At 51.2% G+C, this 26,213-nt stretch overlaps 1 protein-coding gene across 4 annotated transcripts in view; it reads left to right on the forward strand.

Annotated features, from left to right (window-relative positions):
* The window catches only part of DDX25 (DEAD-box helicase 25), a 3,162,033-nt gene that overhangs the window by 1,324,933 nt on the left and 1,810,887 nt on the right, over nucleotides 1-26,213 (forward strand). The gene's annotated exons all lie outside the window — the stretch shown is intronic.

A 26,213-nucleotide genomic window follows, 5' to 3' on the forward strand; every position in this document is an offset into this window, starting at 1 on the left:
GGATTTCAGTCACATCCCTGACACCAGAACCTCAGATCTGTGTAGACTTGCAACCAAAGATAAAAAAGATACCGGAGTCTGCGACTTTAGGAACTGCACACAGTTAAGGCACGATAGCCTGACCTGTGGCAACCACCCTGCAACCCTTCTACCTGTCCAGGGCCAAAGATCCGCTCTCTCAGACAGAGGGACCCCCTTGAGCACCAAAGGCAACTCTAGACTCCCTTGGACTAGTGGCGCTAATCCCCTGCAGCTCGCAGGTAAAAACAGGCTCCCGGAACCAAAGAATCGCTGGGCATTGGGCCCTCCGAGGGATTGCCCAAAAGATGAAGGTCCAGTGGATTGTGGGAAACGTCCTGACCTCCAGCACGTTTTAGGTGGCTACTGTTTTTCTCTGGATGTCAAATTTTATCAAGCTGACTTTACCACTACCAAGGACAGTTGGTGACCAGTCCGGTTGCCACCATCTTTACTGTTTGTGGCAGCAAAAGGGAACCAAGCAGCACCTTCAACCGGCCACAGCAGTCGCCCATTTGTCAATCAACCGTTTGCATCCTTTCCCTACTCAGCACCAAGGACAGCCAGGATAACTCTGCACCTGGGTCTCTCGGGCTAGGTAAAATGTAACTGACTGTTGTGGCTTGGTCTTCGGACCTGCATCAGCTAAATCCCCATGGGTTCCACATAACTCGGCCTAAAAGTGACTGACTGTCACTAGTGCTTTTTCACATTGACTGCAAGGGTAATGTTTTACTGTAGGGAATTGCCCTGATTCATTATTTCTTCTGAAATCTAAAGCTCTGGTAAAATATAAATCTGATATTATTCGTTTTGATGTCTAAATTATTATAAATATCATCTTTTTATATCTGATTTCATTCCAGCCTTGTCCATTATTTAGCATCCATGTTGGTACTCTTAAATGCTTTGCACATGGTCCTCTAGTTAAGCCTGACTCTCTTTGCCGCACTACTAGGACTGAGCTAAGGATTTATTATTGTGAATCCAAGCACCATCTATGGGATATTGTGAGAGTACTGCATAGTGAAGCCTAACCAGCATCACTACATAATACTCCACTTTCCTACAGTCTCCAGCCACCAAGCGAAGTCCTTGAACACCAGGGTAGACAAGTTGAACAGATGTTGACTGGTGGACCACAAGTGGTGCCTCCATCCCAAAGTGGCACCGGGCATCTTCAGTCCGTGATTTTTTTTTTGCCTCCATCAAGAATCTTCAGTGCCAGTGTGCCCTGAAAACAGTTAACTGGAAGATGCACTCTGTCTGCGATGGGACTCGGATCTCCTGTATGAGTTCCTGTATGTATGAGTACCCGCCACTACCTCTCCTATCTCGAGTTCACTATAAATTCAGGAAAGATTGGGCCCAAAACATCTTAACATTAACTGGGCCATGAGATTATAGTATCTAGATCTCCTGAGCTGAAGTCTGGTTTGGCTACCCTTTTGAGAGGATCTCCTGTCTCAGCAACAGGGAAGGAGTCTGCACCGGAATCGTCCTTCATCCTGCACCCCATGCATGGAGATTGAGAAGCAAGTGTCTCTGTTTTGTTATGAGATTTTCAAAGCGCGCAATCACCACAGGGTGTCTTGGTGCTGTCTGAAAGGGCAAGTGAGTGATGATTAGAGGTTAAATAGCCAGGTCTTTATCTCCTTCCTTAATGATGTTAGTGAAGGAATTGCTCTAGGATGAGGTGAGAGGCTGTTCCAAAGTTTGATCATATTGAGGACTATGCCTCTATCACCCCATTGCATCTTTTTTAATTTAGGGACAACTAATAAGTTGGCATTGGCCAATCTGAGTTCTCTGTTGGGCTTATCGCATAAAAGCTTAACTAAGAAAGTCTGGCCCTGAATTATGCATTCCTTTGTGGGCTAGGCAGAGGGCTTTAAATTTAGCCTGACTCCGCATGGGAAGCCAATGAAGCTTGCGAAGTCCCTGCGTGATGGAGTGGAATTTGGGAAGTTTAAGAACTAGTCTTGCCCCTGCATTTTGGACTAGTTGTAGTCGACTTGTGTTTTTCTAAAATGGTTATGTGAGAAGGTGGCCGGATATATGCTGTCCACTAGTTCTAGTGGGCACCTTGTCTCAGTCCAAACAACCCCTTATGGTGATAGGTTAATGACAACCTTATGTGAAAGCTACCCTAGTGGTAGCTATGGAGAGCAGCCTTCAGGCTAAGTCTTGAAGGAATGTAAAGCAGCTTGTTTTACCAGTCTATAATCTCTTGAATGATCAAATGAAAAGACAACAACACCAGGTATATATTTAAAATATATGTATTTAAGATAACGCACACCCCTCTAGTCTCTTTATGAGACTGGAGTTCGAAGTACTTTAGTTACAAGTGTTTAAGCATCAGTAAAAGCACAAATACACGTTTGGGCCCTAGGGCGTACCAAACCATATACTAAAAAAAGTGGTATAAGAACCACAACTGTAATAGGCACTAGGCCTATTGCCTCTAGAATCGCTGGGACCCCAAGGAACCACCCAAGGTAGTGACACAGGGGACCCACGGGAGCCGTATGCAGTGTGAAAACACAACCGCGGGTTCCTATTATGTCCTATGGGGAATGTCGCAGTTGGAATTTTAAAGATTAGGGACTCTTCTAATCGAGTCAGGACCAAACCCTTTTGGACTTAACAAGTTCTAGGGTTAGCACCCATGAGAGCACCGGAGTACTCGAGTTACCTCACCCAGGGAAGCCGGGTGCATAGGTGTCTTTTGGTGTCGGGTTGCGTCGTCGATTCCAATGGAAGCCTGCAAAGAACTGCTGCTGCCATGAAGAGGAGAAGTGTCCGGAGAGATCCAAGCCTGGATCTATGATGTAAGGAACCTGAAAGCAGAGGGGACAGAGTCTGGGTCACTTGCCAGTGACCTAGGGCAGGATGGACCAATGCCCACAGATGTCGGAAGCTTCAGGTGAGTTGATGGGTGTCTTGACTCTTCAGCCACGAGGTCCAGGAGACGTCGACAAAGTCCACAAGCCGGATTCGAGCTGTCCCACGAAGTCTGTCGAGTGCTGTGGTGTCGGCGACCAGGAAGGACTCAACAAGCCTTGGCAACGGCAAGTCACAGCAAATCAGAGAAAGGACTGCGGTGCAGACCAGCAAGGTCTGATGGACTCACCCTGCGAGGGTAAGTAAGAGCAAGTCTGGAGCAACCAGAAAAGCCCAAACAGAAGTGGAGTTGCCTTCGTGGGGACCTGCTAGCCAACGGGCTAGTGATTGCGAGGGAGCCTCGAGCGGTCGCACTTGAAGCAGGCCCACGGGTCACTCGTGGAGTGGAGGCCAACAATCTTCGGTGCAGGAGGTGCTCAAGGCTGGGGCTACTCGGAGCCCAAAGTACAACTTCGAGGATGACCAGGAAGGTAGTGTTGCTGCAAAAGTTCACGGTGTCCAGGGGTCACGGTTCGTTCTGCAGATGTGCCCGATCTCCAAGGCTTTCCGTAGAGAACATGATAACCGAATGATCCTACCAAATCACAGGAAAGATGCTCAAAGTTTTTAAAGAAGGATCATTGGAGTAGAGGCCATCCAGCGTATGTCCTGCTGAGTGTGTAGGCACCTTGACTAACTGTTCAAGTTCTAACGATTCTGCAATATCTAGGAGATTAGCTGTGTGCTTATCTTCCGGAGCCTCCAGGTAGAAGTTAAAATCTCCCAAGAATAGGGAAATTTTTTGAGAGGAGACTATTCTCTGCTAATATTTGAAAAGTTTGAGAAAATGCATTTTTGTTGCTTCCAGAAGGTTGCTGTAGAAGAATGTGATTAAACAAAGAAGACTAGCTTAAGTCGACCAAAGTTGTCCTAGAAGGGTGGAATGCTACCCCTGCCGCCAGAACTGGCGGGGGGTAGTATTCCAAAGCGTTTGACACCAAGCACAACATGTTTTGATGCAGCCATTCCAAAGTTAGCATTTACCGCGAGGTTATAATGCACTTAAGAGTATATGGTATGGCTGTATCACAGAACAGCCATAAGGAAGCATTTCCGAATGCTGCAGAGGGGCTCAGCTCATGCTTGGGCACCCTCTCACATAAAACCAAGCACTCTGTCCTCAGGATTGTCAAGGCCTGCCATAGGAGTGGCTTATAGGTTTATATGTGTCTGTATAAGGGCGGGATATAGGTAGCCTATACCACAGTAAGGGATGCAAGCACACTCTTATCCAGGCTGCAGTAGCTGACCTGTGGTGTCATTTTGGAGTGCTTCCCAGGGGTGGCATAATACATGCTGCAGCCCCTGGTAGGCCTCTGATGTACCTATGCCCTAGGTACATAGTATACCATATATAATAGGGGCTTATAAGGCACTCCAGAATCCAATTAGATATGTACCTAATGTACATGGAAACCATTTTAGAGAGGAAGCAGCTAGGCTGTGGTCCTCATTAGCAGGGCCACAGCCAGACTAAGGTCGAAAAACAATGAAACACCAGCAAAAGTGGGGGTACCCATGTGAAACAGATCCTACTCTCCTACAGGTTAGATAGAGACTATTGCAGTAGTCCAGCCTAGGAAGTACTAAGAGAGTTATTAAAGTATTCCTGTGGCTATCTGGGATAAAAGGGAGAATTTTCTTTATCATTAAGATATAGTAGGCTGAGGACGTGTTAGCTGATATTTGCGCACTAATATTAAGGTTGTCATCAATAATGACTCCCAAATTCTCCGCTTTAGTGACGGCAAAAGGAGGCTCGGGCACATTTTCAAGCCACCAATTGGTGGACCAGGCTGGAGCGGGGTTACTGAACACAATGATCTCTGTTTTACCTGAATTAGGTTTTAGGCAGTTCTCACTCATCCAACAACTGACTGCCTTGATGCAATTACAGCATGATGAGTCATTATTGGCTGCTGCAATTATCAACTTAGTGTCATCAGCATAAGATGTTACCTCCAGGTTGAAGCTTCTAATAAGAGGGGCCAATTTCGCTACATAAACATTAAAAAGAGTGGGGCTCCAAGACGATTCTTGAGGGACTCCGCATGGCAATGAGAAAGGTGAGGAATTTAATTTCCCTAACGCTACTGTTTGTGATATGTCACTGAGAAAAGAGGAGAGAAGATTGAGCGCGACCCCCTTCACCCCGATTTCCTTTAAATTGCCAATGAAAGTAGTATGATCAACAGTATTGAAGGCAGCAGATAGGTCCAGTAAAATCATAACTGCAGAACCTCCACTATCTACTGCCTTCCTCACTTCTTCAGTTGCCTTGACCAGGGCGGTTTCTGTACTTATGCCCTGGTCGAAAGCCATACTGAGAGGTGTCTAGGAGCTGATTGTCTAAAATGTATTTTGATGGCTCCAAAATCATCTTCTCACAGATTTTTGTAGGAAGAGGTAAACGTGCAATTGGACGATGAGAAGTGTCATCAAGTTTTAAATTGGACTTTTTTAAAAGTGGGAGGATAGAAGCCTTTTTCCAGACAGAAGGGAAGGTCCCAGTAGCGAACATGATATTGAAAGTCTGAGAGAGGTTCCTGGTGATAATGTCAGGAACCAACTTCAAGATCTTTACCGGGTAAGGGTCATAAGGGGAACCCAATTTACTTTGCAAAAGTAAAGAACTCACTTGTTCTGGTGTAGTGGCAGAAAAATGGGTAAGTGAACTGTCACCTGGATTGTTCCCTCTACGGGGTAACGAAGGATGAGGGTCCCCAGTATCAAAGTCTTAAAAAATCCCATTGACTTTCTCTTTGTCGGCTGTAGGAAGGGCATCACAAAAGGATTGACTATCAGAGGGATTGGGATTATTCAAGATAGTCATGAGTCTCTGAACAACTTGGGAAAGTTATTTCGACAAATTGGAGGCCCTATCAATTACTTGAGCAAAGTAGCTACTCTTTTCCTTCTTGATGAGATCTTTGTAAGTGGTTAATGCCCTCTTGTATGCCTGTCTCATCTGATCCTCGTGATTTTCCCTCCAGATCCTTTCATGGCTTCTGGATGCTTGTTTTTCAAGCCTCAAGGCTTCTGAGAACCAAGGAGCTGTAGGTTCCTTCCTGAATGAACGCTGATTTTTGGGGGGGAACCAGCTCTCTGAAGGTGTCCGACAACCAGTCTGCGTAACATGATGCAGTCGACTTGGCCTCGGCAAGTGGAGGGGGATAGTGCTCAGCCAAGGACTGTGTTAAGGTGACCGGGTCTAATTTACTACAGTCTTTATAACTAATGGTAACTGGCTCGTTCTGCAGATGTGCCCGATCTCTAAGGCTTTCCGTAGAGAACATGATAACCGAATGATCCGACCAAATCACAGGAAAGATGCTCAAAGTTTTTAAAGAAGGATCATTGGAGTAGAGGCCATCCAGCGTATGTCCTGCTGAGTGTGTAGGCACCTTGACTAACTGTTCAAGTTCTAACGATTCTGCAATATCTAGGAGATTAGCTGTGTGCTTATCTTCCGGAGCCTCCAGGTAGAAGTTAAAATCTCCCAAGAATAGGGACATTTTTTGAGAGGAGACTATTCTCTGCTAATATTTGAAAAGTTTGAGAAAATGCATTTTTATTGCTTCCAGAAGGTTGCTGTAGAAGAATGTGATTAAACAAAGAAGACTAGCTTAAGTTGACCAAAGTGATGCAGTACTCAAAGTAGTTCTGTCACAGACACCTTGTAGGTGTATTCATGAAGCCCTCACCCACCAACCTAGTTGGTGGCATGCTTCATCATCGGGCCCACCCAGTGACACCTAGTATGTCCCGGGTGTGCTACGGCGCCTGATTACAGCGGAGCTGGTGTATTGCTGAGAGTGCAGTGAGGTTGGGTGAATTGTGATTTAAAACGGCTTGGTGGTGGTCCCAGTACCCAAGGGTAAATTAAATTTTAATAACTGGGCCGACACCAGCGGTTAAAAGTAAGGCTACAGGACGTGTAAGGGTGGAGAGTTACTGCCCCCTGCGTCCTTCAGATGGTCGACATGTTTCAGCCAGTGCCTTAGAGTATTCTGGCTTTCCTCAGGACCGTTTTTAAAAGGGTGTGGTGAAAATAAAACAGACTTAGTGTTGTGGTACAGACTATGTGATACACTCACTAAGGCGTTTTTCTATGTGTGAGAGGGGGATTCCCTTCTCATGCATACCTGTACAAACAAACATTAAAAACAAGGACAAAACATTTGTAGAGAGAGTCAGTAGTCCATTTAGACATCCAGTCAACAATGCTTAGGTGGCCGGCACTATAGTGCATGGTGAGAGGACTATAGTCGGCTAGGTGGGATGGTACTGGTGGTGCCATCAGAGTGAAAGTACGCAACTAATTAAGAGCGTGGTGTGGCTAAAACACGGAAATCACACTGAAGGCAGGTGACTTAGTGTAGCAGGGCGCAAGGAAAATGTTCTTACGCTTTGGGTTATTAGCCAAGGCTTCCTGGAGGGAAGCGGTAAGGGGATGACCCTATGAGAGAAAAAGAGATAGGCTGTGGGAGTTAGGGACCTGTGAGGGAAAAAGCGCTTACCCAGTTTGTTGTTTGGAGGCTTGTCAGGATTGTCATACTCAGTCTTTCTGGTCAGTGCCTGCCTTGTACCTGTTGTCCCGCCGTCGTCCTCCGGTAGAAAGAGCCTCTCGGCGTGTGGGCTTTTTATACTGAGGTTAACGAGGTAGCACCGCCCCTAGATGTAGTTGCTGCTCATGCTCGTAGTTTGCACACCAGGTTCTCGTGCATGCTCAGTGTATCAGCGGGTTGTTGCTCATGCTCATGAATTGCACACTAGTTTCTCGCACATGCTCAGTGTGAGTGCATGATTTACAATGTAGGAGATTTGTACTCCTGCCTTTGGCATACGCTCAGTTTGATAGCGCGATTGCATGAGGGTATATGTGAAAACTAGATTATGAAAAAACTACAATATGCCGCCAATGATACGGGGTAGGGGGCAACACCAGTGTTGGGTGTGGCGTGGTCTTATATGCGCAGGCGCTAAGGGTTCAGTGTTGGTTATGTGTGCGTTAATGCTGGGAAAACATGCCTGCGGGGACGCGCTGCCTCCCAGAGTGGTTCGGCCCATGAATTACTGTTAAATGCGCGCAGCGCGCTAAGGTTGACATGGCAGAATGGGTGAGGTTGAAGCATGTGCCCAAGATGTTGGCAGTTTGGTGGTACACACAAGAGGGAGCATGATCAATAATTGTGTCCAGGGGGACTATGGCACGGGGGGGCAACTGCGCACAGGCCAGGTGATGTGTGGGTCTAGGGTGTGACTGAGTTCCACGGTATGGCATCGTTGAGGCCATTGGTTTGGGTGGAAAGACGATATATCCAACGTTGTTCCTTGCTGAGTAATTTCTTCTCATTATCCACTGCCAGTTCCGGTAGTTGTTCAATGATGGTCCAGGTCAGGTCATTGGGAGTGTGTCCCTGGGTGATGAAATGACTGGTCAGTTTGCTAATGTTCTTCTTGCACCTGATTGTGCTCCTGTGTTCTGTTATTCTAGTTCTTATTTTTCGGGCGGTCATCCCAATGTATCGGAGGCCGCAGCTGCATGTAAGTAGGTAGATCACGTTACGTGAATTACAGTTTGTGTGGCTGCGTTGAGTCCACACTTTGTCTGGTTCTAATATCAGTGTTTTCGTATGGCTGGTGAGATGGCACACGCTACATTCATTGCATGGGTAGTGACCAGAGATCTTAGGTAGGCCCCACGCATTCAGGATAGTATTGGGTTCTCTGTTGGTCAGGGGTCTGGGGTAGGTGCTCACAAGTTGGTCTTTCAGGTTGTTGCACCTTTTGTAGGCAAACCTGGGGGTTTCCCATTGTCGTTGTCCAGAGTTTAGAATTTTCCAGTTTTTGCGTATGAGTTTCGCCACCTCATTGGAAGCTGTGTTGAATGTGGTGACACACGTGATGGGTTGGTCACTTTTGTCCTTGGGTACCGTTTCCAGGAGAGCCTCCCTATTTTGGTTGTCTAAGAAACTGGAGGAAAGAGGCTACCCCCGTGCCATCATCAACAAAACCAAGAAAAGAGCCAGGAACCAAAATAGGGAGGCTCTCCTGGAAACGGTACCCAAGGACAAAAGTGACCAACCCATCACGTGTGTCACCACATTCAACACAGCTTCCAATGAGGTGGCGAAACTCATACGCAAAAACTGGAAAATTCTAAACTCTGGACAACGACAATGGGAAACCCCCAGGTTTGCCCACAAAAGGTGCAACAACCTGAAAGACCAACTTGTGAGCACCCGCCCCAGACCCCTGACCAACCGAGAACCCAATACTATCCTGAATGCGTGGGGCCTACCTAAGATCTCTGGACACTACCCATGCAATGATTGTAGCGTGTGCCATCTCACCAGCCATACGAAAACACTGATATTAGAACCAGACAAAGTGTGGACTCAACGCAGCCACACAAACTGTAATTCACGTAACGTGATCTACCTACTTACATGCAGCTGCGGCATCCGATACATTGGGATGACCGCCCGAAAAATAAGAACTAGAATAACAGAACACAGGAGCACAATCAGGTGCAAGAAGAACATTAGCAAACTGACCAGTCATTTCATCACCCAGGGACACACTCCCAATGACCTGACCTGGACCATCATTGAACAACTACCGGAACTGGCAGTGGATAATGAGAAGAAATTACTCAGCAAGGAACAACGTTGGATATATCGTCTTTCCACCCAAACCAATGGCCTCAACGATGCCATACCGTGGAACTCAGTCACACCCTAGACCCACACATCACCTGGCCTGTGCGCAGTTGCCCCCCGTGCCATAGTCCCCCTGGACACAATTATTGATCATGCTCCCTCTTGGGTGTACCACCAAACTGCCAACATCTTGGGCACATGCTTCAACCTCACCCATTCTGCCATGTCAACCTTAGCGCGCTGCGCGCATTTAACAGTAATTCATGGGCCGAACCACTCTGGGAGGCAGCGCGTCCCGCAGGCATGTTTTCCCAGCATTAACGCACACATAACCAACACTGAACCCTTAGCGCCTGCGCATATAAGACCATGCCACACCCAACACTGGTGTTGCCCCCTACCCCGTATCATTGGCGGCATATTGTAGTTTTTTCATAATCTAGTTTTTACATATACCCTCACGCAATCGCGCTATCAAACGGAGCGTATGCCAAAGGCAGGAGTACAAATCTCCTACATTGTAAATCATGCACTCACACTGAGCATGTGCGAGAAACTAGTGTGCAATTCATGAGCATGAGCAACAACCCGCTGATACACTGAGCATGCATGAGAGACTAGTGTGCAAATCTCCTACATTGTAAATCAAGCACTCACACTGAGCATGTGCGAGGAACTAGTGTGCAATTCATGAGCAACAACCCGCTGATACACTGAGCATGCATGAGAGACTAGTGTGCAAACTACGAGCATGAGCAGCAACTACATCTAGGGGCGGTGCTACCTCGTTAACCTCAGTATAAAAAGCCCACACGCCGAGAGGCTCTTTCTACCGGAGGACGACGGCGGGACAACAGGTACAAGGCAGGCACTGACCAGAAAGACTGTGAGTATGACAATCCTGACAAGCCTCCAAACAACAAACTGGGTAAGCGCTTTTTCCCTCACAGGTCCCTAACTCCCACAGCCTATCTCTTTTTCTCTCATAGGGTCATCCCCTTACCGCTTCCCTCCAGGAAGCCTTGGCTAATAACCCAAAGCGTAAGAACATTTTCCTTGCGCCCTGCTACACTAAGTCACCTGCCTTCAGTGTGATTTCCGTGTTTTAGCCACACCACGCTCTTAATTAGTTGCGCACTTTCACTCTGATGGCACCACCAGTACCATCACACCTAGCCGACTATAGTCCTCTCACCATGCACTATAGTGCCGGCCACCTAAGCATTGTTGACCGGATGTCTAAATTGACTACTGACTCTCTCTACAAATGTTTTGTCCTTGTTTTTAATGTTTGTTTGTACAGGTATGCATGAGAAGGGAATCCCCCTCTCATACATAGAAAAACGCCTTAGTGAGTGTATCACATAGTCTGTACCACAACACTAAGTCTGTTTTATTTTCACCACACCCTTTTAAAAACGGTCCTGAGGAAAGCCAGAATACTCTAAGGCACTGGCTGAAACATGTCGACCATCGGAAGGACGCAGGGGGCAGTAACTCTCCACCCTTACACGTCCTGTAGCCTTACTTTTAACCGCTGGTGTCGGCCCAGTTATTAAAATTTAATTTACCCTTGGGTACTGGGACCACCACCAAGCCGTTTTAAATCACAATTCACCCAACCTCACTGCACTCTCAGCAATATACCAGCTCCGCTGTAATCAGGCGTCGTAGCACACCCGGGACATACTAGGTGTCACTGGGTGGGCCCGATGATGAAGCATGCCACCAACTAGATTGGTGGGTGAGGGCTTCATGAATACACCTACAAGGTGTCTGTGACAGAGCTACTTTGAGTACTGCATCACTTTGGTCAACTTAAGCTAGTCTTCTTTGTTTAATCACATATAAATCCCTCGGGGACATGGACTAGCTTTCTAGTCCTCTCTCTCCCTCTTGTTACACCCATGCTGTAGAAGAATCCCAGAGAAAAAGACTTGGCTGTCCCTAGCAATTTTAAATGAGGCAGTCTCATGGGTTCAGTGTTCAAATCAGTGCAGATAGCAGAGAATTTGTTGCGATAGATTAATGCCAAACCAACACCCCTTTTAATAGGTCTATCCTGCCTAAAGCGAGCGTAGCCCTTAGGGACAGCAATTACAAAACCGGGGTTTTGATTTTATGGCTGAAGTGGTAGACATCATTTTGTAGCCAGATGCCTGTCCACAAATTCATCTATGCTAGAGTCTGGAAAACACTTGTGATTTGGTGGGGGGTACTTTCTCTGGACCCTCAGCAAGCCAAACTCTCTGCTATATTTTTGTTTGTTTTGTTGTTGACCCAGCACAGCCTAAAACATTCCTTCTTATTTCGATCACGTTTGGGCCAGTAAGCTAATTGTGCTTTCCATGCAACCTCCCTACATCAACTTGTTTGCTAGACAAATTAGCGATGCTGATTCGGGGAGCTTTCCTAAAGGTGGTATCACCATTCCATGTCACCAAATCGATCACCTTGCAAACTTTTTCCTGTCTGCTACATCGCTCAAAAGAGGAGGAGAAAGTCAACAGGCTTGGCCTGGAAAAGTGTTGAGCTTCTAGATTGATCGTATAAGAGCACATTGCATACATAATCAGTTTTTTGTTTGGTTCTCTGGGAACAAGAAAGGCAAGATTGCAAAACAAAGGACCTGGGCAAGTCCTCTGCATTAACAGTGGTTATGTGGTGGCTAAGAAGGAACCCCACTGAAGGAATACATGCTCATTCCACCAGCGTTAATGCTACCTCACTGGCATTGCAGTGGGGTGGGGTAGGGTAGGCAAAGTCAAAGTCAAAAAGGCTCTATTTCGATAAAAACTTATCATAAAAGCTTCACATTAAAAACACAGAATTTCAAGGAAAGAAAGAAAAAAAAAGAAGAAATTTGATTACATTTGACCTTAAAGTCTTAATTTTCAAAAAGAAACACTTCATAAATAATTATTTAAAAAGGAGATTAAACAGAGAGCGCTAGGTAGCGCCCGACCGGCATGGCTGCTCTGCCGTGAAGATCCGGCTGCCGGACCCCAACGATCCTCCCCATTTCGCCTGATCCTGCCCTGGCCGACCGTTTTTGGCAGTCTTGGGGTCCTGGCCCGCCCGGCTGTCACCGGTGCGAGTTTGAGAGGTAATCGCCCCCCCGGAGCTGTGTTAGCGGACTCTCTTCAACGCCCGGCGGGAGGCGGCTACTTTCCTGGCTGCTGGGTGCGGGCGCGCGGCTACTCGAGCCCGCGGCGCCCACGAGGCTGCTGGGCCTGGAGGTCCTGGCATGCGGGAGAGGTCAGCGCGGTTGCTGTGGAGAGAGCCCTGCCTACGATCCTGTGGCTGGCGGTGGGGTGCTGTGAGGCCCATCCTGGGCAGTGGAACCGGGCCGACGACCAGGCGGTGAGTGGGACACCGAGTGCTCTCCCTGCTGGGGTGACTGGAGCGGCTGGGGGTGCTGGAGGTGGCGGGGGCCCTCCCCATCGGACCGGGTGTCGGCGGTCGAGGTCTGGCGTTTCTCCCCCCCCCCCCCCCCCCCCCCCTGCGAAGAGAATCCGAGCTGAAGGGCGCCAAACACACAGCCGCGCGGAGTTGAAGAGGACGTGATTACCTGAGGGATAACTCTGCTGTCCGACCACGTGAGGGATGGACAGCAGGGCCGTCTAAGGCTCGAGACTGCTAGGTGTGCGACACCTTCCTATCCTGCGACCTGCGCATTTCAACCCAGCCGAGATCGTAGGGATAGCCCTGCTGTTTGCACACGTGAGGGATATATAGCAAGGCTGTCTAAGACTCAGGCCTGTTCGATGTGACAAAACCTTCCCATTCTGAGGCCCGAGCAGGTAAACCCAGTGAAATCGGAGGGATAACTCTGCTGCCTGAGCCCCGAGCCCATAACCATGTGACGGATGGCTGGACTGTCTAGGGCTCCAGACTGCCACCTGTGAAACCCGTGGGAGGGCTCCACGCTCGGAGGCTGAGCGGGTAAACCTACTTGACATCTGACAAATGGCTCCGCTGACTCTGTGGCCACTGGAGGAATAGCAACTCTGGCCTACGATCCTGTGGCTGGCGATAGGGTACTGTGAGGCCCATCCTGGGCGGTGGAACCGGGCCGACGACCAGGCGGTGAGTGGGGCGCCGAGTGCACTCCCTGCCGGGGTGGTTGGAGCGGCTGGGGGTGCTGGAGGTGGCGGGGGCCGTCCCCATCGGACCGGGTGTCGGCGGTCAGGGTCCGGCGTTTCCCCCCCCCCCCCCCCCCCCACCCCCCGCCAATGCTGCTTGCACTGCCCTGGTGCCCCGAGGCCTGCAGCGGTGAGCTGGTGGAGTGGCGACGCGGCGGGGGTTCGGGCCGCAGGTCGGCGGTCGGGGGGAAGGTGGATGGTCATCCCTCGCCTCCTCCTTCTTTAGCCTTCCCCCCCCCCCCCCCTCTGGGGGCCTGAGTGTTGGGGGTGGCCCTGTCTGCGGGGGCCCCTGGAGCCCCTAGCCCTGAGCCGTTCACGGGCGGTGGACGTGTTGGGCTCTCCGAGGCGGACGAGCGCCTGGTGACTTCGGCAGCGACGCGGGGTGAGGAGTTGTGCCCCTCCGGGCGGAATCCTAGGCTGCAAACAGGTGGCGGCCCGCCGGGCTCATCTCTTGCTGGCTCAGGCGGTTGGCGAAGAGAGACGCGAGTAACGAGCGGCCTCCAGATCACACAAGGTGTCCTCCTGCTGTTCTCCTCCCGAGTCCCTCTGGCATCGCCGCGGGCGGATCTATTGCCCGTGGATTGGGCGACGCGCCCCCCGGTCTTGCAGGTGAGGTGCCACCGCCATGGGTAAGGACAGGGCTTCCAGGGGAACGCCAGCGGCTACCCAGACTAAGATGGACAAATTCACGACCTTTGAGAGGGGGCCGGGCCCCGCCGGGGAGGGGACCCCCCCTGGCACCGACCTTGCTGCCATCTTGCAGGCCATCACGGCATCCCGCTCCTCCCTGGAGGGCATGGTGGGGGACTTGAAGGTGGACGTGGCCCTTCTTCGGCAAGACCTGCGTAACGCCACGGCCCGTATATCTGAAGCTGAGTCACGTATCTCAACGGCCAAAGACGATATCCGCCAGCTGCAAGACCAGGTGCGTGAGCTTACCACCCACTCTAAAGAGATGCATCGCCGAGTGGAGGATGCTGAAAATCGTGCCCGAAGCTGTAACCTCCGCCTGGTGGGGTTCCCGGAGGGAGCGGAGGCGGGTCGCGCGGACGACTTCTTGGAGCGTTGGTTTTAATCCTGGATGCCAGTGGGCAGCCTCTCGGCCTGTTTCGTGGTGGAACGGGCCCATCGTTCCCTGGCGCTGAGGCCCCCGGGAGCGCCCCCCCGTCCTTTTATCCTGAAGATCCTGAACTTCAGGGACAGAGATGCGATCCTCCGGGAGGCCAGGCGCTCTGCGACTCTCTGCTACCAAAATCACACCATAATGGTGTTCCCGGATTACACCCGAGAGGTCCAAGAGCTCCGGCGCTCCTACATGGAGGTGAAACAGAAGATGCGTTCCCTGGGCCTCCAATATCAGTTGCAGTTCCCAGCCCGCCTCCGGGTCATTTTCCAGCAAAAGACTCTCTTCTTTGACACGCCGCGGGCGGCCTGGGCCTGGCTCATGGAGGAATGTCCTCTGCAGCGTGCTGGTCGAGGATCACCGGTGGAGGGGCGGGCTGGGCGAGGAGCGCCCTGATCTTCCAGATCCCGAAGGCGACGGCGCACGTTGCCCCGGAGGCGCGCGGGGGAGGAGGTGACTGACGTGCGCTCCGGGGGGCGGCTGCGACGGGCGTCCGGGGCCTCGCCGGCCTCCTCGGTGGCGCCCACCGGTCCTGACGCCACCGGGCAGCGGACCGTCTCCCCCCGGCGGACGGACTCTGCGACCCAGCCTGCTCCTCAAATAGACACTTCGGACCTCTCCCGCAGCCCTACCATTTGACCTCCACTTGCTGCTTGTAATATTCTTGTCGGGGAGGGGAGGTGGGGGTGTGCGTCCTGGTTGCTGGACTTTGCAGTCGGGCCTTGGTGCTCCTACACATTTGTTGCTCTCGGCCAGGGCTGATGATTCAGGACTGATCTGATTTCTTAAGGGGTCCACTAGCGCTCAGGCCCGAGCGTTTTAGCTTGGTTTTGGTTACACACTGTTAGGACGACAGATGCTTCTGTTTTCGATGTATAGGGTGGAGGGTGCGGGGTGGGGTTTGGTTTGGGGTTGGTTTTTCCTCCTAGGGAGGTTTTTGTTGTTCGAGGATGCAATCCTCGTTGTTATGGTTCTAAGGCATCTTGTAATGTTTGACCTGCTCTCCTGTCAGAGTTCTTCATGTCCCTCCTTCCGGGGAGCTCTCCTGCCCACGCGCTTATTGGCCCCAGTGTGGACGCGATGCCCGTGGGGACTTGGCATCCTGCGCGCTTCCCGATCCACCCACGGCTCTCTTTCGCGGTTGCTGTGTCTATCTCCTGTCCTCCATGCCCCTACTTGCTCCCATGGTGGACACACCCCTGCCTAGAGCTGCAGTGCGCGTCTTGTCCTGGAATGTCAATGGTCTGCTAGATCGTTTCAAGCGCATGGCGGTCCTCAAATATGCGCAGCGCGCGGAGATTGATATTCTCCTTCTTCAGGAGACCCACCTTCTGGGTAATAAATGTCCCTTCCTCGCCCGCTATGGCTACGATAGGGTCTGGCACGCGGGCTTCGCCAGGGGTTCACGGGGGGGGTGGCTATCCTGCTTAAGCGTTCCTTTCCCTTTGTACTGACCCAGGTGCATTTGGACCCCCAGGGTATGGTTGTTACGGTATGTGGCGCCCTGGAGGGACGGCCGCTTACACTGGTGTCCCTCTACGCAGCGCCATCCCTGCTGCAGTCCGCTCTTGCCTACACGGCGGCCCTCCTCACCAGGCTCCAGACGGGGTCCCTTGTCCTCGGTGGGGACTTCAACGCGGTCTATACACCCCATCTGGACTCGACGGGTCCGATCTCCTCAACCAGGTCCGCTCGCGCGAAACAGCTATCGTGTTGGGCTGAGGCCCTGGGCATCTGTGACGTTTGGAGGGTTTGGCACCCTCACGATCGCCAATATACCCACACTTCGGCGGCGCACCACTCCCACGCCCGTATTGATCTAATTTTTCTTCCCTCTACCGATTGTGCAGGGGTTTGTGACGTCCGCATTCTTCCGCGGGGCCTCTCTGACCACTCGCCGGTGCTTCTGGCTCTCGGCCCACCTCCCTTTACTGCCCGTCCGACGTGGCGTTTGAATGCCTGGTTCCTTCAGGACAAGGCCTTTCGGGGGGTGGTGGAAAAAGGGATTGCGGAATACTACCTTCATAACGTGGGCTCCGTCTCTTCTGCGGCTGTCCTCTGGGAGGCCGGCAAGGTAACTATTAGAGGGGTGGCGAAGGGGCATCTGCAGCAGCAGCGCCGGCGCCAACTCCAGCAACTTGCGGGTTGTGAAGCGCAGGCCCTGGAGCTTGAGCGCGTCCAAGACGCGTTGGGTGACGCTGCTCGGGCGCGGCGGCTGGCCTTTCTCCGCGAGGAGATACGCATGCACTCCCTAGATGCGGCAAAGACTCTTTGGCGATCCTCGGTGGCCCGGGGTCTATGGGTGGGGGGACAAGAACGGTACGCTCCTGCACTGACTGGCCACCTACCCTCGTGCAGGCCGGGTGATTCCGGCCATCGCGGACGCTGCGGGAGAGACGCACACGGTTTCGGTGGAAATTGCTCAAACTTTTGCGGACTACTACTGCCAGCTATACCGGGCGCGGCTGCAGGGGCTCTCCCTTGCGGGATTGATGGGAGGGGATGGAGCGGTCTTGGCGCGGTTGGGGCAGGAAGATAGCGAGAGCCTGGACCTGCCCATTACCCTGCAGGAGGTCGAGATGGCAATCTCCTATTTGGCGCCTGGGAAGACCCCGGGTCCGGACGGTTTTCCACAGGAGTATTACGCCCATTTCCGTGATACCCTGGACCCGCGACTTCGGGATTTCTTTGCGGAGGCGGTGGAGAAGGGTTCCTTCCCGAGAGAGATGGATACCGCCACTATAGTTGTCTTGCCGTAGACTCAACCCCCTTCGCAGTCCTGCTCCGAGTACCGGCCGATCTCTCTTATCAACACCGAGCTCAAAGTCTACGCTACCGTCCTTGCGCAACGGCTGCGCCCGTTTCTGGCCGCGCTGGTTCATCCGGACCAATGCGGGTTTATGCCAAACCGAGGAACCAGACACTGCCTGCGGCGCCTGCATCTTGCCCTGGCCCACCGGGAGCGCCTATCTCCTTATCTGGCCCTTCTACTGGTGGACTTCGAGAAAGCCTTTGATTCGGTGGGATGGGAATATCTTGGAGACACCCTAGAACTAATGGGGTTTGGCCCCCAGTTTCTCGCCATGGTTCGGGTGCTTTACGCGGACCCACGGGCCCGAGTGCTGGTCAATGGGACCCTGTCCCACGCGTTTTCCATTGGGCGGGGGACGCGGCAGGGCTGCCCGCTCTCGCCCCTCCTCTTCGCCCTGGCGATGGAGCCCCTGGCTGTGCTCATCCGGGCGGACCCGGTTCTCCGTGGGTGGGACTGGCCAGGTATGGTCCCTGATAAAATTGAGTTGTATGCGGACGATGTACTTATTTATCTCTCAGAGCCGGCTGTCTCGGGTCCTCGGGTGCGCTGCGTTCTTCATCGGTTTGGGCAGGCATCTGGTCTCCGTTTGAACTCCGGGAAGTCTGTCCTGGTTCCGCAACACCCCTCACGGGAGTGTTTTGATTGGCAGTCTGACATTCCCCTCCGACGGCTGTCCTTTAAATACCTGGGGATCTGGGTTACCCTTCTCCCGGAACTCTGCTGGGCTCTCAACGTGGCCCCCGTGGTTAACAAGGCCACGGCGGATATGGTGAAGTGGCAATCTCTCCCACTGAATCCGTTGGGAAGGATCGCTCTTTATAAGATGATGATCCTCCCCCGGTTTCTCTATATGCTCCAGAACACGCCCTGCTCCTTCCCCCGCTCCTGGTTTCGGGACCTGGACAAGACCGTGACTAACTTTCTTTGGGGCAGAGGTAGATCCCGGTTGGCCTTAGACCGCTGTCGCGTTCCTTCCTATGACGGCGGCCTGAGCATGACGAATCTTTACCTGTATTACCTCGCTAAGCGGCTGGTGGTGGTACATGACTGGTTCTCGGGTGGGTGGGATGATCCGGCTTACAGACTGGAGGTGCGGCTCATCGGATTCTCCTCTATTCAGAATATGCTCTATGGCGCGACGGTCCCTAGATCGCTTCCGAGGTCGTGCGGGCCCCCTTTCTGGCGTGGCGAGCGGCTCTACGGCACACCCGGTGGTCGAGGGTGTTCACCCGGGTGACACCGCTATGGCATGGCACTTGGATGCGGGAGGTGGCAGGACTCGGTGGCTTTCGTAGCTGGGACCTCCTGGGGATCTCCCGCCTGGGCGACGTCTGGCGGGGAAGCCACATGTGCTCCTTTCAAGAGCTCCAGAGTCGGTTTTCACTGCATCCCTCGCAGTTTTATCGTTGTCTCCAGTTGTGCCATGCGCTCCAATCTCACGTCCCCCTGGACTTCAAACTCCCTGACCATAGCCCGCCTGAGGCCCAGGTGATGTTGGGTTATCTTGGGAAGGGGGCATCTCCCGTATTTACCGATCCTTGGTTAATAATACCCCGATGGACTGGAGTGGGTTGAAGCAGCGGTGGGAGGCCTGGGTGGGCCCTCTGGACGACATTGATTGGAGGGACGCCCTTATGGCGCCCAGGACGATCACCGCATCAGCCCGATTGCGGCTTGTCCAGGTCTATTACCTTCACACTGCCTACCTGACCCCGGAGCGTATGCTTCGTGCCGGCCTATGCCAGGGGGCCTCGTGCGGGCGGTGCGGGGTGTCCCCGTCTGATTTCTTTCATATGGTTTGGTCTTGCCCTCGCTTGGACGGCTTCTGGGGGGAGATTGAGAATGATTTGACTGACGCCCTGGGATGGGAGGTCCCCCATGATCCTCGCATGGCGCTACTGGGCATAACAGATGGGCTGGATGGCTCCGGTAATGAGCACTATTTCTTAACCACGGCCCTGGTGGTGGCCAAGAGGGATATAGCGGCCGCCTGGAAGCGGGATGACCCTCCCACGGGAGACAAATGGCGGAGAGGGGTGGATTGGTGCGCTGCTCAGGAAAAGGCACTGTACGCTGCTAGGGGTTGCCCCAAGAAGTTCCGGAAAATATGGGGGAAATGGCTCGGGGGCCTAGGTTAAGGGGTGGTATGCGTGGGGTGGGAACGGAGGGAGAGGGGTGGGGGAGAAGGTTTGTGCTGATGTTTTTTACTTACTATGTGATGGGTCTGACTGCTGACAATTTGCTCGACTTGCTGTATGTCCTTTTTGATCGTGATGCCAATTTGAAAATAAATAAAAACTTGTTTATCAAAAAAAAAGGAGATTAAACATTTCCTTTAAGCCTTTTGCTTCTAATACACCAGGCCCATGATAAAAATGTGGAAACGGCACAAACATACAGTGGGCGAGAGTCCGACATTAAAATACGTAGTGCCTCAGTGTGATGCCTGGTTCCTAACAAACGGCACAACTGCTTAAGCCATCTTCTTGGTAGTGCATACTCCTGGCATTCAAACAAAGTGTGCCACTGACTCTTGCCTCGATATGCAAATAGGGCAAAATTCTGTGGTCTGTGCTGGGGGTTTCCACCGAGATGTAAAAGAGTGCAGTGGAAGAGTCCCGGTCCTAAATTTAAAATAAAGGGTCCTATCGAATGGTCTTTCAATAATGTCTAAGTAAAGTTCCCGGATCGGCAAATCCTTAAATTTTAGAAAGTCCTCCGTGAGTCTGCCCAATGTGCAGTTAATGCTCCGTTGGGTCACAATCCAGTTCCAATACAAACTCTTGAGTGTTGCCTTTGGGGAAGACCTATTTACCCAGGCTTCACTTAGACCCAAGTGATACAGGAGGGCTTTCATATCTCTCAGCCATTTTATCCTATGACATCCAGGTAATGACATTACTTCAGAGAGCCCTTTAGCATATTTGGCAAGCTCCGGGACTCGCCACAGCCGGGCCCATAAAAGTAAGGGCCGGAACTTTGCCAAATCACCAATGGGGCGGCAACCTAAATCAAGCATTAGTGGGATCATGGGAGTACCCTGGGGAAGTGACATGATGGCCCTACAGAACTTCCTGTCAGATCTTGACAATTCACTAGTGTTACATGAGCCCCATAGCTCTGCCCCATTAAGAGCAGAGCTAACTCCCCTTGCTGCATAGATTTCAATAACAGGGGATATAGGTCTAATTGCACAGGAGCGCTGCTCCTTCAAAAGAGCCCCCGTTACCCTCTTGTGGGCTAGCAGCATTTTACCTAAATGAGGAGCCCACTGCATATTGTGCGACAAACGGATGCCTAGATAATCAAATACACCCACCCTCCCCAAAGGTACGGCGTTCAACTTTGGGGAACGCACAGGTTTTTTGGGGGGATTCATCACAAGATATTTTGTTTTATCGGTATTGATTACCAGGCCCCGTTCTGCACAAACAAACTGGAAGTTATTGAGTAGTTTTTGAAGACCCATTGGGGATTTAGATAGCAAAAGCGTATCATCTGCAAAGAGAAGGGTGGGGATACGCTCCCCCGCCAGGGATGGTTCATCTGAAGGATCTTTCAACAGATGCTCAACCACACCGTTGACATACAAGGAAAAGAGGGTGGGAGCTAGAACACATCCCTGGCGAACCCCTCTCTCTACCGGGATACTGCTGGTTTTCTCTCCCTCTGTACCCCATCTTATCTGGGCAAAGCTGTTCTCATGGAGCCTTACAATTAGCAATAGAATGTAATGTGGTACCCCCATGTCAGTAAGGACTCTCCAGAGAGTCTCCCTAGGTACAAGGTCAAAGGCAGTCTTTAAATCAATAACGCGAGATAAAGACTGCCTTTGCCTATGACCACCACCTTCCAGTATACTAGCGTCAGTCTAAAGGCTTGTTCTATTGTGCCAGTGCCTGCTCTAAATCCTGCCTGGTAGTCAGAAAGGGTGTTGTTTTCACTAATCCATTGTAATATTCTAACCAACAGCACCTTACCGACTACCTTTTGGGTTATATCCAACAGGCTTATAGGTCTATAATTCGACGGGTCGTCCCTGGCCCCTTTTTTAAAAATAGGGACGACCTCCGCCCCTTTCCAGGATGTGGGAATCGGTGCACCCCTGCAGATGGCAATAAGCAGGCAATGAATAAATTTCCCCCATTTCGGGATATCTGAACGAAGCAAGTCCCCGGGAATACCATCTGGACCGGCCGCCTTTTGGGGCATGATGGTACTAATGGCATACTCTACTACTTTTATTGAGAAGTCGGGGTCTACTGGATCTACCTCCCAGTCCTTTTGGGGCATAAGAGTACCAATAGCATACTCTACTCTTTTTGTTGGGGAGTCGGGATTTGCTAGAGCCACCTCCCAGCCTTGTTCATCATTGGGTGTAACTGTGGTGTTATTTCCAGATTGGCGAGTATACAATTTAGAAAAGTGGTTAACCCACACTTGGCTAGTAATGTTACATGTTATGAGGTCACTATCTGGTCTGTTTCTGGCTCTGATTGTGTCCCAGAAACGCCTTGGATCTTTCCCAGAACTTGCCTCTTTTAAAGTACGCCAGTACTCTTCTTCCCACTCCTTTTTTGCACTTGCCAATATTTGCTTATGCTCTTTCCTAGCTCCCTGTATCAGGGCTTGTGATTTGCCTTTAATAGCCTCAATCAAAAGAGATTTTGCGTGCCTGCATGCAGATGTGTACCAATCGTGCTTGCCCCTTGGATTCCGGGTTGCCGTGTTCCTACCCACACGCACCTTTTTCAAAAATATGTCCCCAATAAACCTAAGTGTACCCTCAAAAATGGATGTAACCCTTCCAGTTGCTAACGGGGCCGGATCAATAGTATCCAACTCAGTTTGTGAAGTTGTAAGCATTTCATCGATAGTATTACGTTTAGTTTCATCAGCTGAAACTTTGTTCCACTTCAAGCGTCTCCCACAAGAGGAGACGGAGATTTTGTGAGCTTGCTTGGGGAGCCCTTTGAGTGTTTTACTAGGCCAAGGGTTTTTAAGAGTCAGAGAAAGTGAATTATGATCGCTTTCTACAGTAGGTAAAACTACCATATCCTGTACTAATCCCCAAAGTGAAAAATCTAGCAAAATGTAATCTATCCTCGAGGTGTGGTTGGCTCTATTAAATGTAGCAGCACCCATGGGGTCTGAGTTTGTACGACCATTTGTGGCTCTTAGGCCAAACTCCAACGTTAGAGCATTTAACTGAATCGCGCTTTGGGACCATCATTTGATCGGAGGAATAGTTAGGGCTGGAATACCCCTTCTAGCATCATCCTCACCCAGGTCCAAAATATCATCTGTTGAGAGAGGCTCATAGGTGCAGTTAGTCTCCCGCAACCAGGACTTGGGCACCAACAGTATTTTCTCTGAGCTCTGTTTCAAGAATGGTCACTATCGGGGACATAGACCCATGTTTGGTACCTCTAACATAAATATTAAACAAATCGAGGGTTAACCCCCTACGGGGACCTCTCAAGGAGATTCCTAGAATATCTGGGCTATTAATCTGCTTAAATATTGTACGGCAGTTAAGGGAGATGCTTACCCAGATGAGAAGGCCCCCCGAGGGGCGACCCTTCCCGTTTCTAGGGAGTACTGCAGGCACAGAGTATGTGACATACCCAACTCGATGGAGTGGTTCTAAACTCCAGGTCTCCTGGAACAGACAGATCTTATGCGCCTCCACTAAAGCATTCCACTCTGGTGAGCACAATTTCCTGTGAATACCTGCTAGGTTCCAACTAAGAATCTTTAATGTGCCCCTAGGGTCATGACCATCGCTATTTTGAGGACCCAGGCATTCAATAGAAGGCATGAATACAACAGGAGGCATGAATTCAATAGAAGACATGGACTGAGCAATACTAAATAAGGTAGGGACATAAAGCTGGGACCTGTAAGATTGCTTGGTCAATTGTCTGCATCACTGGGGTCATATAGCTAGTATCTATGTTTATATCAGTCGTAGAGCTAGCCAGAGATTGTAAAGGTTTGGGACTAGGATTTTCAATGCCCTCAAGGCCATGTTCAGTACACGATAGTGGTCAGTCCACTGCTTTTAGGCAGCTAAACCTATTTGCGACTGGTATGCCTCTCCAGCCTACAAAGGGAGCTATGTCTCTACCTCCGTGACCTGACCAATCAACCCACTCCCTCCTTCTATCCCAGTTTCTTACTTGTGACCAGCTCCAATCAGGGGCATCATTATGTTGATTAGTGGGGGGTAGAAAAAAGAGAACCTTCTTGTCTCTATTCCGTCATTCTTTGCCCGCATACCCCAACAGCAAATGTGATCGGCCGTACGGGGGTCGTCAAAGTTGACTATGACGCAATCCCCCCGGGTCCTTTTCCTCTCGTTTCCTATCCAGGGTACCCTGCGCACCATTAAGATCCTGCTACTACAATGAGGTGGCAGCGGTCTATTAATAGTAAGCCAATGTTGTACCTTGTTGTTTAAAGACCATGTCGGTTCCTCCGCATTTTGAATTAGCTCGGGAACTCCGATCATAATTACAACATATGGACTTGCTTCTGGTGGTAGATTGGGTGCCCACTCCCGCCCCTGTTCCTATCGTTGGTATACTGTGACCCTGATGGTTTGGCTTGCATAGCTTTCGTGTTGTCAGAAGGGACTGGGGTTTTAATTGGCTCTATGACCTTCTTCAATGCGGCTGGAGTTGGCTTCGTTCTTATATTTGACCCATCAATGGCTATTATTGTGACTTGCAACTCCACCGTTGAATTTTTGCTATTTATTTTTGTTAATCAACGTTTATTAAAATTTTTTAAAACAGGTCATGCAAGAGGCAGTACACAGCTCATGCGCCTACAACCTTATAGGCCGGCAGCGAACAGTTTACACACATCAGAGAGCAATTTCAGAGTCAGGGAAGCCCGAGGATCCTAGTGATATCCCGGAAGTAGGCCTATGAGCAGGTAGTCCCCGGCAAAGGTTCCACTTTAAAGGCAATATGCCCTGGGCCAACCCTCTGTCTGACAGATACGTTTGGGACATTACGTCTGTCAAGCTAGCTCAACCCAATTGAACTTCACCCAGCTCGCCTTTAAGGGCCAATGACCCTACATTCTAAAGATCTCAATGGCCACAGTTGTTAAATATTCCCCTGAGAGCGTTGCTGTATCCGCATGCAGTTTGTCTAGTATATCGTACCGTTCGGCCATGACAAGCAGTGTATCTCATCATACCGTGTCCAGGCGAACGAACAGCGCATATATATACCTTCTATCATGCCTTCTATAACACCCCATTCATAGCCTGCAGCAAGTAGAGCATGGGAGGACTGACAGCCGCTAGATGCTGTGTGGTATAGGCTCGCCAGCATCCAACAGTACCTTCGTGGGCATTACGGAGTTCCGCAACCAGCATGCAGGTCATGGCACAGTAACAACAGATTAGGAACCACTCCGTCCTCATCGCGCTGTGTTCGCGCTAAAACCATTTGCCACTGCACCTGCATCAGAAAGCTAGGTAGGAGGCGACCAACCAACAGGGGGGGCAGAACAAGGGGATGGGAAGGAGGGGGTGCAGGGTCTAAGGAGGGAGGCTCAGCGTGGGGGAGGGAGTGCGGGCCCCAATATCACCACAGGACGTAGGCTGGGAGTCAAGGCCATCCAGGGGCGGGTTCCCCCCTGTCTTAGGGGTATCCGCGAGATTCGGGGGCCTCAAACAGTCTGCCTGTCTCCATAGAGTCCCCGGCCCTGTAGGGCCCACTACATCATCGAAGAGCTTCAGGGCTCGGACCTGTGGTGGCTGCAGTCTAACGTGCTCCAGTCGCCCCAAATGGTCTATCCAGGGCTTCCAAAGCTGGTTAAATTTGGTATCGCGGAGTTGAAGACGTGCCGTGAGGAGCTCCATCGCCACCACATGCCACAGGCGGGTAAACCACACATTGATAGAGGGTGTGTCGGGTTTTTTCCAATAGAGAGCCACCGTTTATTTCGCAGCACCCAGCATGTGGAGGCTAAGATGTCGGTCACGGCCCGTCATAGCTCGCAGAGTCGTCGGACGAAGGCCCAAGAGCACCACCAGTGGGTCCTCCGGCAGGGGATAACCCAACACCTTTTTTATGTGGCTAAGGACTTCTTTCCAAAAGGTAATCAGGGGAGGGCACGTCCACCAAATGTGGATGAAGTCTCCCCTCGCCTGAGTGCAGCGCCAGCACAGGGGGGATGCCGTGGGGAACATTCTTTGGAGTCTAGCGGGGGTGTAATACCATTGGGTCATCACTTTATAGGCTGATTCCTGCTGGGGAATGCTGCGTAGGATTTTGGGAATGTCGCTCCAGAGCCGAGACCATTGGGAAGGGCTAACACCTGAGCCAGTGACGTTGTGCCATCACACCTGGTAGGGATGGGGATCCGGCCGCTGTGCGTGTTGGAGCACCTTATATATGCGGGAAATCAACCCCTTGTAAGTGCCGAAGGTGCGTGCCAACTGCTCGAACGGAGTGTAAGGCCGCGTGGCCGCCTGCGTCAGA

This window comes from Triturus cristatus, chromosome 3_1, assembly GCF_964204655.1.
Source record: "Triturus cristatus chromosome 3_1, aTriCri1.1, whole genome shotgun sequence".
NCBI lineage: Eukaryota > Metazoa > Chordata > Amphibia > Caudata > Salamandridae > Triturus > Triturus cristatus.